General features: G+C 35.3%; 1 protein-coding gene across 4 annotated transcripts in view; it reads left to right on the forward strand.

Annotated features, from left to right (window-relative positions):
- Window positions 1-14,422, forward strand: part of PPP1R12A (protein phosphatase 1 regulatory subunit 12A) — a 145,586-nt gene that overhangs the window by 52,535 nt on the left and 78,629 nt on the right. The gene's annotated exons all lie outside the window — the stretch shown is intronic.

The raw sequence follows: 14,422 nt of genomic DNA on the forward strand, positions 1-14,422 counted from the left end.
ATCTTTAAACCTTCCTTGGTATCTAGTATTACAAGATGTTCCAGACTTTTTTTTTCCCCCTGCCCTGGGTCTGGAATTGCCATTTCTCCAGTGAGCCCTGTTCCTTGTAATGGGTGTTAGAAGTGCTCATTGCTACTGAGTTGGTCATTGTTTCAAATTCATATTTGGCACCAAGGTGTTTTCCTTTACCCTTATCTCATATCAATATTTCCTTTCTCCCTTTATTTCATTGCCAGGAATTGTAGTGTTAAAATAACACATGGTTACTAATTTGCTTCATTATATATTACACATACATTAGACTACTTATAACAACAATACCACTAACAATAACAATATGATTACTGAAAGCAGTTTGAATTTTTGTGTGGGGGCATTTCTTTTAGTCTTTAAGGTATCCCACTTCAGATATACCATCAAATTACTGTGTATTGAAAGCATTTGAAATAGTTTTTTTCTGTGTGGTTATGCCACCAACTAGATATACTATTAGGTTCATTGTTTAATTTTATTTATTTTTTAGAGTTTGCTTTTTTAAATTTTGTTTTATAATTTACATAAAATACTGAGTTCTAATGGCAGTCCCTTCTGTCCTTTTTCCTTCTACACTATTTTGAAATTTTATATTTTATCCCAGTTTGTTTTTTAATACAAGTATCACTGAAAATATTTTCCCTTGTAGGTAAATGATAAAATACCATACCATATACATATTTCTTCACTTGCTTTTTTCACTCAACAGTCTATTCTGGAGATCATTATATAGTGGGATATATAGAGCTATTTCTCATTGTTCTATTTAGGTTTTAGTACTCCATTGAATAGTATGTCATTGTGGTTTATTCAGCCTGTCCTTGATTGACCAAAGAATGCTGTCTATTTGAATAACTCTAGTTTTAGCCTTGGAATTGTCTTTTCATTTTTGCAAATAATAGGAATTTTTATGTTTATGTGAAAAAATTTTGTATTTGAATAATAAAACTTAAACAATTTGTTTCATTAATGTTTTGGTTATTGATGTGATTATTATTCTGATATCTTTTTATATTTTAATTTCATCACCACTTTTCTTTTTTAGGTTTCTACTGCAGATGTTTAGGAGTGCCTTTTTTTTTTTTTTTTTTAAGATTTTATTCATTTACTTGAGAGAGAAAGAGAAACTACATGTGTGAACTGGGGAAGGGGCACAGTGTGGGAGGGAAAAGAAGAAGGAAAGAATCCCAGGAAGACTCAATGCTGAGCAGGGCCCATGGGCTTGATCCCATGACCCTGAGGTTATGACTGAGCCAAAATCAAGAGTTGTAAGATCAACCACCCGAGCCCCCGAGGCACTCCTAGGAGTGCTTTTATCTTGAGTAGCTTTGGTGTTTGCCACAAAATTTTTCAATAGTAGAGAAAATTAGCCCTGTATAAAGCTAGCATTTATGTAATGTACATAGGATGGAATAGTGATTAATGTGTACGTTTAACGCATTTTTCTTTGTGTTTGGAGTTGTTTCAAAGCCACTACTATTGAAGACCTTATATCATTATAAAATGCTAGTGGGGGGGCCTCGCTGGCTCCATCTGCCTTCGGCTCAGGGTCCTGGGATGGAGCCCTGCAATAGAGTTCCCTGCTCAGCAGGGAGTCTGCTTCTCCCTCTCCCTCTGCCCCCACCCCACCCCCGGCCCCGGCTTGTGCTCTCTCTCGCTAACTCTCTCAAATAAAATCTTTAAAAAAAAATGCTAGTAGGATTACATTCAGTGACATTTTCATGGTCTTATTTACAACGTGGAAAAAGTTTCATGAGCTTTGTCACTTGATCATTAAAGAATCAGCTATTTAAGGATATGATAACTTTTGAATATTTGTGGTGGCTTATTTATGGCTTGACTTTCTTCCTCATTATAGCTTTATTCCATAAACATCCAGTATAATCCTCAAGATTTCTCTTGGCTTTCCCTTCAAAATATATCAAGTATCTGACTATTTTCATCACCTCTTTAATTTCTTCCTGATCCTGGACACTGTTGTTTTTCACTGGAATTATTATAGTTGCAACAATTCTAATTATAACCATGCTCTTCCCACTTCCCCCCATCTGTTTTCCACACAGCAGCCAGGATGATCCATTTAAAATATTACAAGTGGGATAACATCACATTTTTATTCAAATCCTTCCAGTGGATTCATAATGCATTTCAGAGTAAAAGCCAGAATTGCTATTAACTTTAGGCAGATTGGCAGCTTCTCTAAACCTCTGTTTCCTCATCTCCCTATTCTATAAGATTATTTTGAAGATTAGATAATGTATATAAGACACTTGGCACAATACACAGCATATTTAGTATTTAGTAAATGTTAGCTAAGTTGATATTATTCAGAATAACTGTATTTGGTCATTACTTTTAGTGAAAAATAGCTAAGCTCTTGGTTCTCCTGATTATAAAGAAAATTGTCATCTGGTGTGATGAGAGGAGCAGAGGATAGTAAAGTAGTCATATGTTGTACCTACTTTGATATGTGGATGTTTGAGCTTCAAGAAAAGTTGGCAAATCCATGAATTTTGGTTTTATTTACATATTTCTTATCAGGAATGATACTTTATTCGTCTAAAGCAGACTGTGTATTTTGATTAGGAATCTCAGAAGGCAAAACTAAGTCTAGGATCCTAGGCAAATATTAAAATTTTATATAAAAGATACTTATATTTTACTATAATAATAATAATGAGATGTGTTTGCTTAAAACTATAAAGATCATTTTCTCATATACATTCTTACTGCTTTTTTAAAGAACACTATGGGAATGTTCACTGTTACTTCCATTTTACACTCAGAACTGAACCTTCATTCTCAGGACTTAAATTCTGATGTTCTTTTTGTTATATCACAAATATCTCCTACAGTAACGTTAGGCATTGTGAGATATAATAATGGCTACAACTCCGTTCCTAATCTCAAACTTACAGATACATGTGAAGTTAGTTACATAGAATAAATGGACCAAGAAATGTACAAGGAACACTGAAGTGATTGGTTTTGATTAGGCCAGAGAACGATCCTAGAGGAGATGACATTAACTGCTATCTTAAACAGTGAGCAGGGTTTATGCCTGTGAGAGTTGGGAGCTATCTGAACAAAGTCATGTTATGCATGAATGAGAAATAATATATGGTAAAGCTCTTTTAACTGGCCTCCACTGTATTAAATAACATTTGCTTTGTTAAAATATAATGACTGATTCCCATAAAGTTGTTAAAACTGAACATTGCAGCACATAGGCTACTTCTACTAAGCTTACTCACTTCTGTTTCACCGATTGATTTATAAGCCTACCAAAAATTATTGTGTGTTCTGAACTTGTTATTATTTAATTAGATAGTCCAAAACTGATGAAATGTGTACAAAAAAGAAAATTACTATTGTAACAAAGTTAAATACTTTGAAAGACTTGATAAAGGCAAGGCCTTAAAAATATAATTGCTGATGGGGTGCCTGGGTGGCTCAGTCAGTTGAGTGTCCGACTCTTGATATAGTCTCAGGTCATGATCTCAGGGTTGTGAGATTGAGCCCTGCATGGGGCTCCACTCTCAGAAGGGAGTCTGCTTGATATTCTCTCTCTCCTCTCCCTCTGTCCCTTCCCCTGCTTGCACTCACTCTCTCTAAAATAAATAATCATATATATATATATATAATTGCTATTTAAGTAGATGTGGTTGTGATAAGTGAAAGGTTGAAAGTAAAGGGGGATTGTGTACTCTGCTCTCCTGTTGACTTCAAGTTTTTGCTTCATTTTAATGACACTTGGAAGTCTTAGGAAATGCATTATGAGTGTGGTTTATGCAAGAAAGGTAGCATAGGTTTAAGTCATTGGAGACATTCTCTAGTATCTTCAATGTTGAAATAATTATCTTACTTATATTTAATTATTTTCATATATATATTATGTTTTATGATTCCCTATTTTTATCAGCTTTTCTGGTTAACCAAGCAAATACTGGTTCTGATTCCATTGGATAAAAGTAGTTTTTTGGAGCTGTAGTGTTTTTTTTGTTTTGTTTTGTTTTAATATTTTATTTATTTATTTGACAGGGACACAGCGAGAGAGGGAACACAAGCAAGGGGAGTGGGAGAGGGAGAAGCAGGCTTCCCGCGGAGCAGGGAGCCCGATGTGGAGCTCGATCCCAGGACCCTGGGACCATGACCTGAGCTGAAGGCAGACGCCTAATGCCTGAGCCACCCAGGTGCCCCAGGAGCCGTAGTTTTTAAGGAAGAAGAGCATTAGTGGTATATGGAGAGTAGCAGATCCAGTTAGGAAAATGAACTGAGTCTACAGCATAGAGGAATTTGTATGCCTTGCTAAGTTTGACCTTTATGGTGGTGATTCATTTTTAGGGACGTGATGATCCTCATTCTGTATTTTAGGAAGACTGTTTTTCACAGGTTAGTATTGTTGGACAAGAGAGCTAGGGCAATGGCAGTGAAATTGGAAGTGGGGCAGATCTGAGAGAAGTTGGAAAATAGAATTGATAAGGCTTGGTTGTGATTCACTGGATCTAGGTAATGAGGTAGGAGGAAAAATCAAAGGTGGTGATAATGCCTGATAATAGCTAATGTTCATTGAGTGTTTAGTATGTGTTAGTCACTGCTCTCAGTCCTTTATATAATTTCAGTCATCCTAACAATCACATGAAAATACATTGCTACCACCACCCCACAGGCCTATATGCACAGTTACAAACCCCAAAAACTTGGAAAAATGACAAACTAATTGTAAATTTGGGTGTAGGTTCATTTGGCAGCAAACCATGACCTAAACTGATACGAGGCTATTTATAGTCTTTCTTGATCCCATTTACTGTATCTTTATTTTTTGCAGAAATATTAATGTGTTTGGTTATAAAGTGCTGCCTCAGATTCAGTGGGGGTTTTACATAATCTGCAATGTTATCTTTCTGAAATATGAAAAATTTTGAAGTTTGGGTTTGGGTGAGTGATGGTAGACCTGTATGATAATTATTCTTTTATAGATGAGGAAACTTGAGTCAGGGAGTAATCACACCCAGTAAGTGGCAGAACTGGGTTATGAACCTAGTCAGTCTTAACTTTTCAAGTCTGTACCTTAAACCAGTACACTGTTCTGCCTCCTTGTCTAACCTTTGTAATTAGCAAAATGATGCCTTTAAACTTATTAAGAGACCTAAAGAGCAAGACCAGGGGGAAGCAGAGAAGAGACCATAGTGGAATGTGGTTTTAAATACGCCTACTTGAGGGTGCCTGGGTAGCTCAATCAGTTAAGCGTCTACCTTTGGCTCAGGTCATGAAACCCCGGGGTCCTGGGATTGAACCCTGCATTGGGCTCCCTGCTCAGCAGAGAGCCTGCTTCCCCTTCTCCCCTGCTGCTTGTGCTCTCTCGCTCTATCTGAAATAAATAAATAAAATCTTTCAAAAAAAAAAAAAAGGCCCTATTTGAGATGTTAATGGAAATGGTGCTGTAGGAAGCCAGGAATATATTGGGTGTGTTCATAAGGCATATATTGGATTTCATGAAGTTTATCATGCCCTTGTTGTAACACAGTGTCATTATTTTGTATATCAACTTAAAAAAGGTTAAGAAAATGAAACTGTGATACTGTGTGTGTGTGTTTGTGTGTGTGTTTAGTCACCTAGATTTTTTCACACAGTATTATTTTCTGTGCAATTTAGAGTGTCATTGATGCAACATTACTAAAGAATGTTCTCTTATTGCCTTTGGAATTTTATTTTAAGGCATTGGTATGCATTCTACAAGTTTTGATTTTGATGCTTTCTTGATCTTACCGGAAAGTATTGACAAAAAGTTTCAGACGACATCCAGGAAGACATTTTAAGTTCAACAAATAAGGTACCAACCATGCACATAAGTTGACTGAAGTGAAAACAGTATGAATAGCTGTGACCGAGGTCACATGAGGACAGATAATCACAACCATGTTGTGTTTGCCACCTGGCCAATAGCCATTGTAAGGCATCATGGATTGTAACATTCATTGATTGTAGAAGATTTCCATGATTTTAAAATGTGAGGGAAATGTACATTTTAGAATTGTTGCATAATGAGTAGAATTTTTGCCTCTTGGAATTGAAAGTTGCAGTAATAAAGTAAGACAGTAGTGCATATAATTGATTTTAATAAACAAATACGCCTTTTCAGGAGTTAGTGCATCATCAAAGAAGTATAGAGTCACTGTTCTGGGGAGTAATTGAGAGAAACAGGAAATGCTAAAGACAGAACCTTGAGGATTTCCTATATTTAAAAGGTGGCTTTACAAAGAGAATAGAGGAATTTAAATACTTTCCCACATTTTGAGTTTGTCTGTCTGTTTGGTTTTTTTTTTTACAAATGATAATCCAGGTTCCTAGACAACTGGAAAATAGACTCCAGTTTCACAAATAGATTCATTTCTCTCACAAGTATTAGCCTGGTCTTTGCTATTGGCATAATTAATTATATCTGTGACATAATTGTGGAACTGTGATGTCAGAAATTAAGCAAAGTATTTGGCAAGGTATCAGGACTAACAGTTGGACTAACAACATGATTTATATATGAAGATGATACTTTTGCCTTTAGAGTCTTGACAAATTAAAAAAAATTAAGGTTAAAATTGCTAATGTTCTACACATTGAAATTTGACAATTAAAAAAGAGAGAGTTTCTGCTTCTGGGAAGATAGAGTAGACGTGGTTTTCCCTATTCTTCCTGCTAAGAACTACTAAAAACCCTGAATGTTATATATATAACATAAGATTCTGAGAGGTAGAAAGAGGGCATGATGGCTAGGCATCATAAGACCCACAGGAGTGAGTTTCCTAGCTTTTCTTTTTTGCCTCATAGTATCTTTGTGAAAACACTGATAATCCAAAAAGCACAAATGGGCACACCAAAAAAAGAAAAAGTCCCAACAAAAACCTAATCTTTTTAGCCAAGTACTGGGAGAGGGGCACCCTAGCAAGACAGAAAACTTAAAAATGATAATAACCACTCTATTTAACCAGGCAAAGTCCACAGGAAAAAACCTTAGTCTCACCCATGCCCTCACCAGCGAAGACTCTGTAGGGAGTGTAGACCTCCACCCTTCCCAGGCTATATTGAGGTGCACCAACAGTCCTGCACTGATGTCAGATTAGACCAGAGGTAGCCAAGACTTTAATCCCCATCAAATGGTTTAACTAGCCCCTCCCACCACCTGTAGTAGATACTAACCAGCTCCTACTCCTCTTCCCTTGAGTATGTCAGAAGAGGCCTAGTGGGGAGTGACTACTTTCACCACCACCTACCACTAAAGATGCCTACCTCCCTCCCCTTATTGTCAGTGGAGGCCACATGGGAAGTAGTAATGAAGCACTCATACCCTTCTCATTCAGGGAGATATCAGTGAAGTCTTGATGGTAAGCTAGAAGTAACAAGGAGCCACCACTCCATCTCTGGTGTCAGAGACTTCTGTCCCCACCTTGTGGTAATGAAGTGGCACCTCCACAGCTTCCTCTGCTACAGCGGAGCCAAACAAAGCCCGCTAACTTGGAAGGTTTAAGCAAGATCTAGAGTCCTTTAACATAATACTCAAAGTGTCTAGATTTCAATTAAAAATCAATTGTCATACCAAGGAAATTCCCAAATTGAATGAAAGAAGACAACCAGTAGAGACCAACATGGAACTGACAGATACTACTCTTAAAATTATCTGACAGATAATAGAGCAGCTATCATAAACATGTTTCAACAAGCAATTACATGAGCATGCTTGAAACAAATGAAAAAATTAAGTTTCAGCAAAAAGAAAGTCTGCAAAGAAATAGAAGATATTAAGAAGAATCAAATGAGAATGACCTGAAAAATCTAATAACCAAAATAAAAATGGGTAGACTTGAGTAGAATGGAGGGGATAGAAGAAAGAATTAGTCAACTGAAAAATAGATCAATGGAAATTACCAAATCTTAGCAACAGAGAGGAAATAGACTAAAATAAAATGAGTAGACCCTCAGAGACTTGTGGGGCTATAACAAAGAGCTAACATTTGTACCATTAGAGTCCCAGAAAAGAAGAAGGAAGACATGGCTGGAGAAGTATTTAATGAAATGATAGGTGGTTGGCAAATGATACCAAACTACAGATTCAAAAAGCCTAGCAAATTCCAAACAGGATAAAACAAAGCCCTCCACACCAAGACATCTCATATACAAACCTCTGAAAACTAAAGACAAAAGTCTTGAAAGCAGTGAGAAAGAAACTGTATTTTAAGGAGGGAAATTTGAATGACAACAGATTTCTCATTAGAAACCATAGAGACCAGAAGAAAATGGCATAACGTTTATCAAGTGCTGAATGAAGAACTGCTGTTTTTAATAAAACTTTTCAAAGGTTCCACATCAGAGCTGTTGTTTGGATTCTTACAGCTGTTTTCAACTATTCTTCATCATGGTATAGAACTTCAAGAATGAAATAGCAAAGTGCGTTCCTGCTGAAGATGCATAAGGTTGTTTATACTTATTTTAAGATTTTTGTTCCTCAGAGACTACCAAAAGAAAATAGCATATATTTCTTAAGTTAATAGTGTAATGTTCTACTTACCCATCTTTGAAAAGTTCAGGTAGTTCATAATTCTGTGTCGTTATATGGCTTTGAGGAACTCATTTTGATTTTCAAGAAACAACTATTCCAGTGGTATTCTTCTGACTTTCTGATTAAAAAAAATTATTGTAAAATCACATAATATTAAATTTATCATTTTAACCATTTTTAAGTGTATAGTGGCAGTGTCAAATATATTCACATTGTTGTGCAGATCTCTAGAATTTTTCATCTTGTAATACTGAAACTCTATGCGCTAAACACTAATTTCCCCTCTCCTCTACCCTCAGCTGTTGGTAACCAGCTTTCTATTTTTACTGTTTCTATGATTTTGATACCTTTAGATACTTCATATGAGTGGAATTGTACAGTATTTGTCCTTTTGTAACTATCGTATATTGCTTAGCACAGTGACCTTGAGGTTCATCTGTGTGACAGAATTTCCTTTTTTAAAGCTGTACTGACTTTCTAGTTTTTAAAGATTCATGTATTGAGTACATGAAAGTTCGTGTATTGGTTATAATGACTTCTTGATACTAGTTTTATTACAGTGAATTAAAAAAGTCAGTATACGTTAAATTTGAACACTAAATATATTCAGCTCTTGCTGATGGAATTTCTTCTTCCTTGTCTCTTTGATCATTGTGTTCTCATTAGCTTCTACTTTAAAGACAATTTTAATTAAAGGATCAAATTTTTTAAGTGAAAACTATTTCCCTTTCTCATCATCTCTTCTATGGATTGGTTTTTGACAAAACTCATAATCCAAGACAATAGAGACTGTCAAAATTTGTCTTCCAAATTCAATTAACATTGAATAATTCTGCAAATTTATCTAATATACCATCCAAGTTGCAACCAATAACTTGGTTAAGAACTTTACACCTTTTGTCAGATTTTTAAATTAGGACATGTGCAAATAATTTTGTAAAAGTCCATTTGGATCATGTCTTGATTTTGAGGTCAGTTAATTTATCCAAAATTATTTATTGATTCAGGGTGCTAGATAATTATAAATCTCAATAAACCTAGTGGTTTAACATTTTTCATTTCTACAATTTATAAAGAATTTCATCATTTATAGGCATCTCCTATGTTGGCCTCATTTGTATCACTTGAAATCATTAACCATTGTTAAGGCGATAAAACCCTGCTAAAAACAACAACTCTGAAGCATACAAAAAAAAAAAGTACTCATCTGAGAAACAGCCCAATCTTCTGACTTTCAACTTGGGATATTCTATATGAAATCTTTGCTTTTTTCTTTCCAAGAAATCTTAAAATAAATGTTTCCTAATTAGCAGTCACATGAGCTGCTTATAATATCCTAGCTTTTTTTGTTCTGAAGGAAATATAGCCATCTGTTTTCAGTATCTGGAGGACCCCTCAGAGTCAATTTCTGGTATTCCAGATAGTCTGTACTATTTTATTTCACATTATCTTAAACATTGCTTTCTAAATGTGATGATTTTGCATGCTGTGATAAAAGGTAGAATTTTATTTTTAGGCATTAACTTATTGAAACTTCACATGGCCCTGTAATTTTCCTGTAGACTGGGCTTCCAGTGTTCTAATGAATGTCACACAGCTGTCAAGAGGCAGAGTTGAGAGCCTAACTCAAAGTCTACTGAAGTCAGACATTTGTGCTTTTTTTCACACAACCAATCTTTGAATGGTTTTTTGAGATTATTCATTGTAGCTAAGAATTAATGCCATGGAACTTTATTTCTTTATTTTTATGTGTCTTTTTAAAAAATTTATATTTGCAAATGATAGTCCTGGAGTGCAGGTGATTTTTGTGAATTATATGAGTACATACATATACCTTAACTTTTGGCTCAGGAATTGCTCCAGGCTCTGTTCCCTGCCAGTAGTTTTGGAACTTTACTCTTGTTAGTTTCTCTTAACATCCTTCCTGTTTATAAAAATTTTGGATTGTCTGTATTTGGCTTTGACCTGGTATTTCCTTGAGACTCTGCTTCCCATGTAGTTCCCCCTGCTGCAAGCACTGGAGCTACTCTGAAGTACTCCTTTTATTCTCAGTCTTTATATCCTATGAGTGATTTCTACCTAAGCAAAATAGAAGTGGTTTCATATAAATAGGGCTAATTGGTTGATATTTTGCATAGCAGATTATTTACATACTCTCTTGGAGCATAGCACAGTTTATTATGCTACTTATATCTTTTTTTTCTGTTTTGCTCCAGACTCATTTATTTATTTGTAGTATGTAAGTGTTTTCATTTAGTTACATTTTTTAAAACTCTGAAACAGAAAAAGTTGCCTCAATTCAAGCGTGACTTCTTTTTGTAGAAGTCCCATGAAGATCATAAAAATGAAATATTACCTTATATAGGGAGAAATGTTTATAATGTATTATTAAGTGTAGTGTAAAAGCATCAGGCTGCAGAATGGTATGGTAGCCATTTTTGTGGTCTGACACACATATACAAAATAAACTTTCTACAGAAAATTTGGATAACAAAAAATTCCCCCCAATAAAACTACTCATAAAAATCCCTTCTAATTACCACTTAGAGATAATAGATAATCACTGTTAACTTTATAGTGTATATTCTTTTATTCTTCTCCATGTATGTGTCTGTAAAAGTTACATCTCCACATAGATACATGTAATAGGACGGTAAAAGCCTTCTTAAAGCAAAAGTTTGACAGACCTGCCTTTATACAACCTTTAAACTTAGTAAGATACAAAATACTTTAAGAAAAGAAAAGTTTTTTGTGTCTGTTTTTGTTTTTTAAAGATTTATTTATTTATTTGAGGGGGGTAGAGGGAGAGAAAGTCTTAAGCAGACTGCACTGAGCACAGAGTCCGATGTGGAGCTCGATCCCACGACCCTGAGATCACAACCCAAGCCAAAACCAAGAGTCGGCCACTTAACCCATTGTACCACCCAGGCGCCCTGAAAAGTTTTTTTTTGTTTTTTTTTTTAATGCAGTTACAGCGTGAAGAAATATTTGTCACATAGCTGTTAGTCAGATGTAGGAAATAACTTCATTTTCTCTATATCATTCATTAGTACCACCATTCATCTATCACATCATACAAGTCAAGAACTTCAATTTATCCTCGACACCTTCCTCACCCTCACTTCTCATATCCAACTGATCTCCCAGTATCCTCTTGGGTATCTTTGGAATTCATCCATTTCTTCCATAAAATTCAAGCTTACGACATAATTTTTTTTTTTTTTTTTTTTTTTACTACTGCAGTAGCTCCTTAACTGATCTTCCTACTTTCATTCTATTTTCCGTACTGCACAAAGTGATCTTTTTGAAACATATTCCTGATCATATAACATCTTGGAAAATAGACACCGTGTGTGTGTGTGTAAGACAGATACACATAGAGATTGATCAGTTCTTTCAGGAAAATGAACCAGGCCCTTGTAGGCCATACATACTTACTGTCACAGGGTATATGGTACCTTTTGTTCTCTCTTACCTGAAACACACTTTCCTTCCATTGTCTTTGTTAGTACCTACATATTCTTCAGAGAATCCTTTCCTGACCTAACTGAATTAGATTATCCTATTATTCACTCGTAGAGACCCCAAAATTCTCTGTCATAAGACTTACCAAATTTTACAGTAATCTAATTCTTTTACTAGACTGTAAGCTCTTGGAGGGAAATGTCTGTGTTTGTTTTGCTTACCATTGTATTCCTGGCATATAACATAGTACTAGGTACATACTAGATACCTGTCTTAGCTTTGACTGGGATAACAAAATACCATAAACTGGGTGACTTAAACAATAGGCATTTGTTTCTCATAGTTCTGGACACTCAGGAATTAAAGGACCAAGGTGCTGGCCAATTCTGTGTCTGGTGCGGGCCCTTTTCCTGACTTGCAGATAGCTGCCATCTTGCTGTGCCCCTTATGGCAGAAAGACAGTGAGCTCTAGTCTCTTCTTCTGTAAGAACAGTAATCCCATCATGGGTGCATCACCCTCATGATTTCATCTAAGCCTAATTATTTACCAAAAGTCCCACCCCCTAATACCCATCACATTGGAGGTTAGGATTTCAACATGAAATTTGGGGGTACAAACATGCAGTCCATAAAAACATTCCCTAAGTATTTGTTAAATTAATGAACACATTCGAAGTACCAGCAAAAGATGTAAATAAGTTCACAAGAGGAGAAAATACAAATGCCAGTAAACATATCCAAATATTTTCAACCTCTTGTGTGATCAGGAAATAAAGTTTTATCCCCATGATGTTGGGAAAATTTTTAAAGATTGATAATGTCAATTGTCCATTTAAGAACATGTCCATTAGAAGGATAGTATGAAATAAAAATATGATTCAGCCATACTGTGGAATATCTTTCAACTGTTATAATGCATTGCATTCCTGTACATTGAAAACAATCTCATTAATTTTTGTTTCACAAAAAGAACCTCAAAAGTGACTGTGTACATATGTTTATATACACACATAGAAATTCATAGCAAAGTTACTAGGAAGATATTGTTCGTAATGTTTATCTCTGGGGAGGGAGCATAATAGTAGAAGGAGAGGTATAAAGGTGTTCTTGTTTTTTTTCTTTTTTTTAAACTGGACATTTTTACTATTTTTATAATGAGAATATTTTTGTGTAGTCCATAAAAATATATAAATAAGAGTTAAGTTGGTTAGGGACATAGAGGAAAAAAGCCCATTCTTTGCATATACAAAAGTAAAATCAGGAATGCCAAAGGAGCATGGGTTAGTTCTGGCACTATAAGCATAGTTCTGTATTGTTGGGGCCTAAAGTGTGATACAAGACAGAAGAGAAATGAGGCTGAAAAAGAAGACAAAACCAGCTCATTGAGGGCCATGTATGTTTTCTCTTAGAATGGTACAACCACGCAAAGATGTTTAAGTGGGAAATTGACTCCAGTCATTTTAAATGGGAGATTCTGGGAGATGTATAGTTGATGCAGTGAAAGAGATTCCTAACCTTTTTGTATCTGGATCACTTCGTCAGGTTTGATGAAGCATGTGGATACTTTCTCAGGATTGTATTTTGGATATATAAAATAAAATACAAAGTACACCAAAAACCAGTTCTATTAGGTTTCATTTTCAGAACATTAGAAAAACACATTTATGGTATAGTTATATATGTGCTTCTTTAGTAACACATTAAAGAGACCTAAAGGTTCATTTAACAATTACTTTAATTTCAAAACAGTGATGATCATAAATAGTATTTTAAGATATCTGCATCAGTTGAATGACCTTCTGACTTCAGTCCCATCAACCCCAGGTTAAGAACTATTGCATATGGGGCACCTGGGTGGCTCAGTCAGTTGAGCGTCTGACTTTTGATTTCGGCTCAGGTTATGATCTCACGGTCCTGGGATTGAGCCCCACGTTGGGCCTATGCTCAGTGGATTCTCTCTCTCCCTCTGTACCCCACACGCACATTCTCTCCCTCTCTCTCTCAAATAAATAAATAAATAAATAAATCTTTAAAAAAAACTATCATATATGGCATGAGACTGGGAGCATGGATATCAGTTAGGAAACCAATCAGTATGGAGGTAATGAAAAATTTAGTGGGGACAGTCTGAAATGATCCTATGGAAGACTTTCTAATTATCATTAAATAACATTTTTGTATTCATAAGGCAATGTATGTACATTATAGGACATATAAATTAAAATAAAAAAACATGCTCTACTTTTTTAAAACAAATTAATGCATCTATCCTTGGTTTTTAGTGTTGCTCTTATGTAGGAGTTATCTCATTTGTTATGCCTTTAGTCTTAATGATACCGTCATTTCTTAACTGTTTTCCCTTTCATTTTACAG

Source organism: Neomonachus schauinslandi, chromosome 5 (assembly GCF_002201575.2).
Source record: "Neomonachus schauinslandi chromosome 5, ASM220157v2, whole genome shotgun sequence".
Lineage (NCBI taxonomy): Eukaryota > Metazoa > Chordata > Mammalia > Carnivora > Phocidae > Neomonachus > Neomonachus schauinslandi.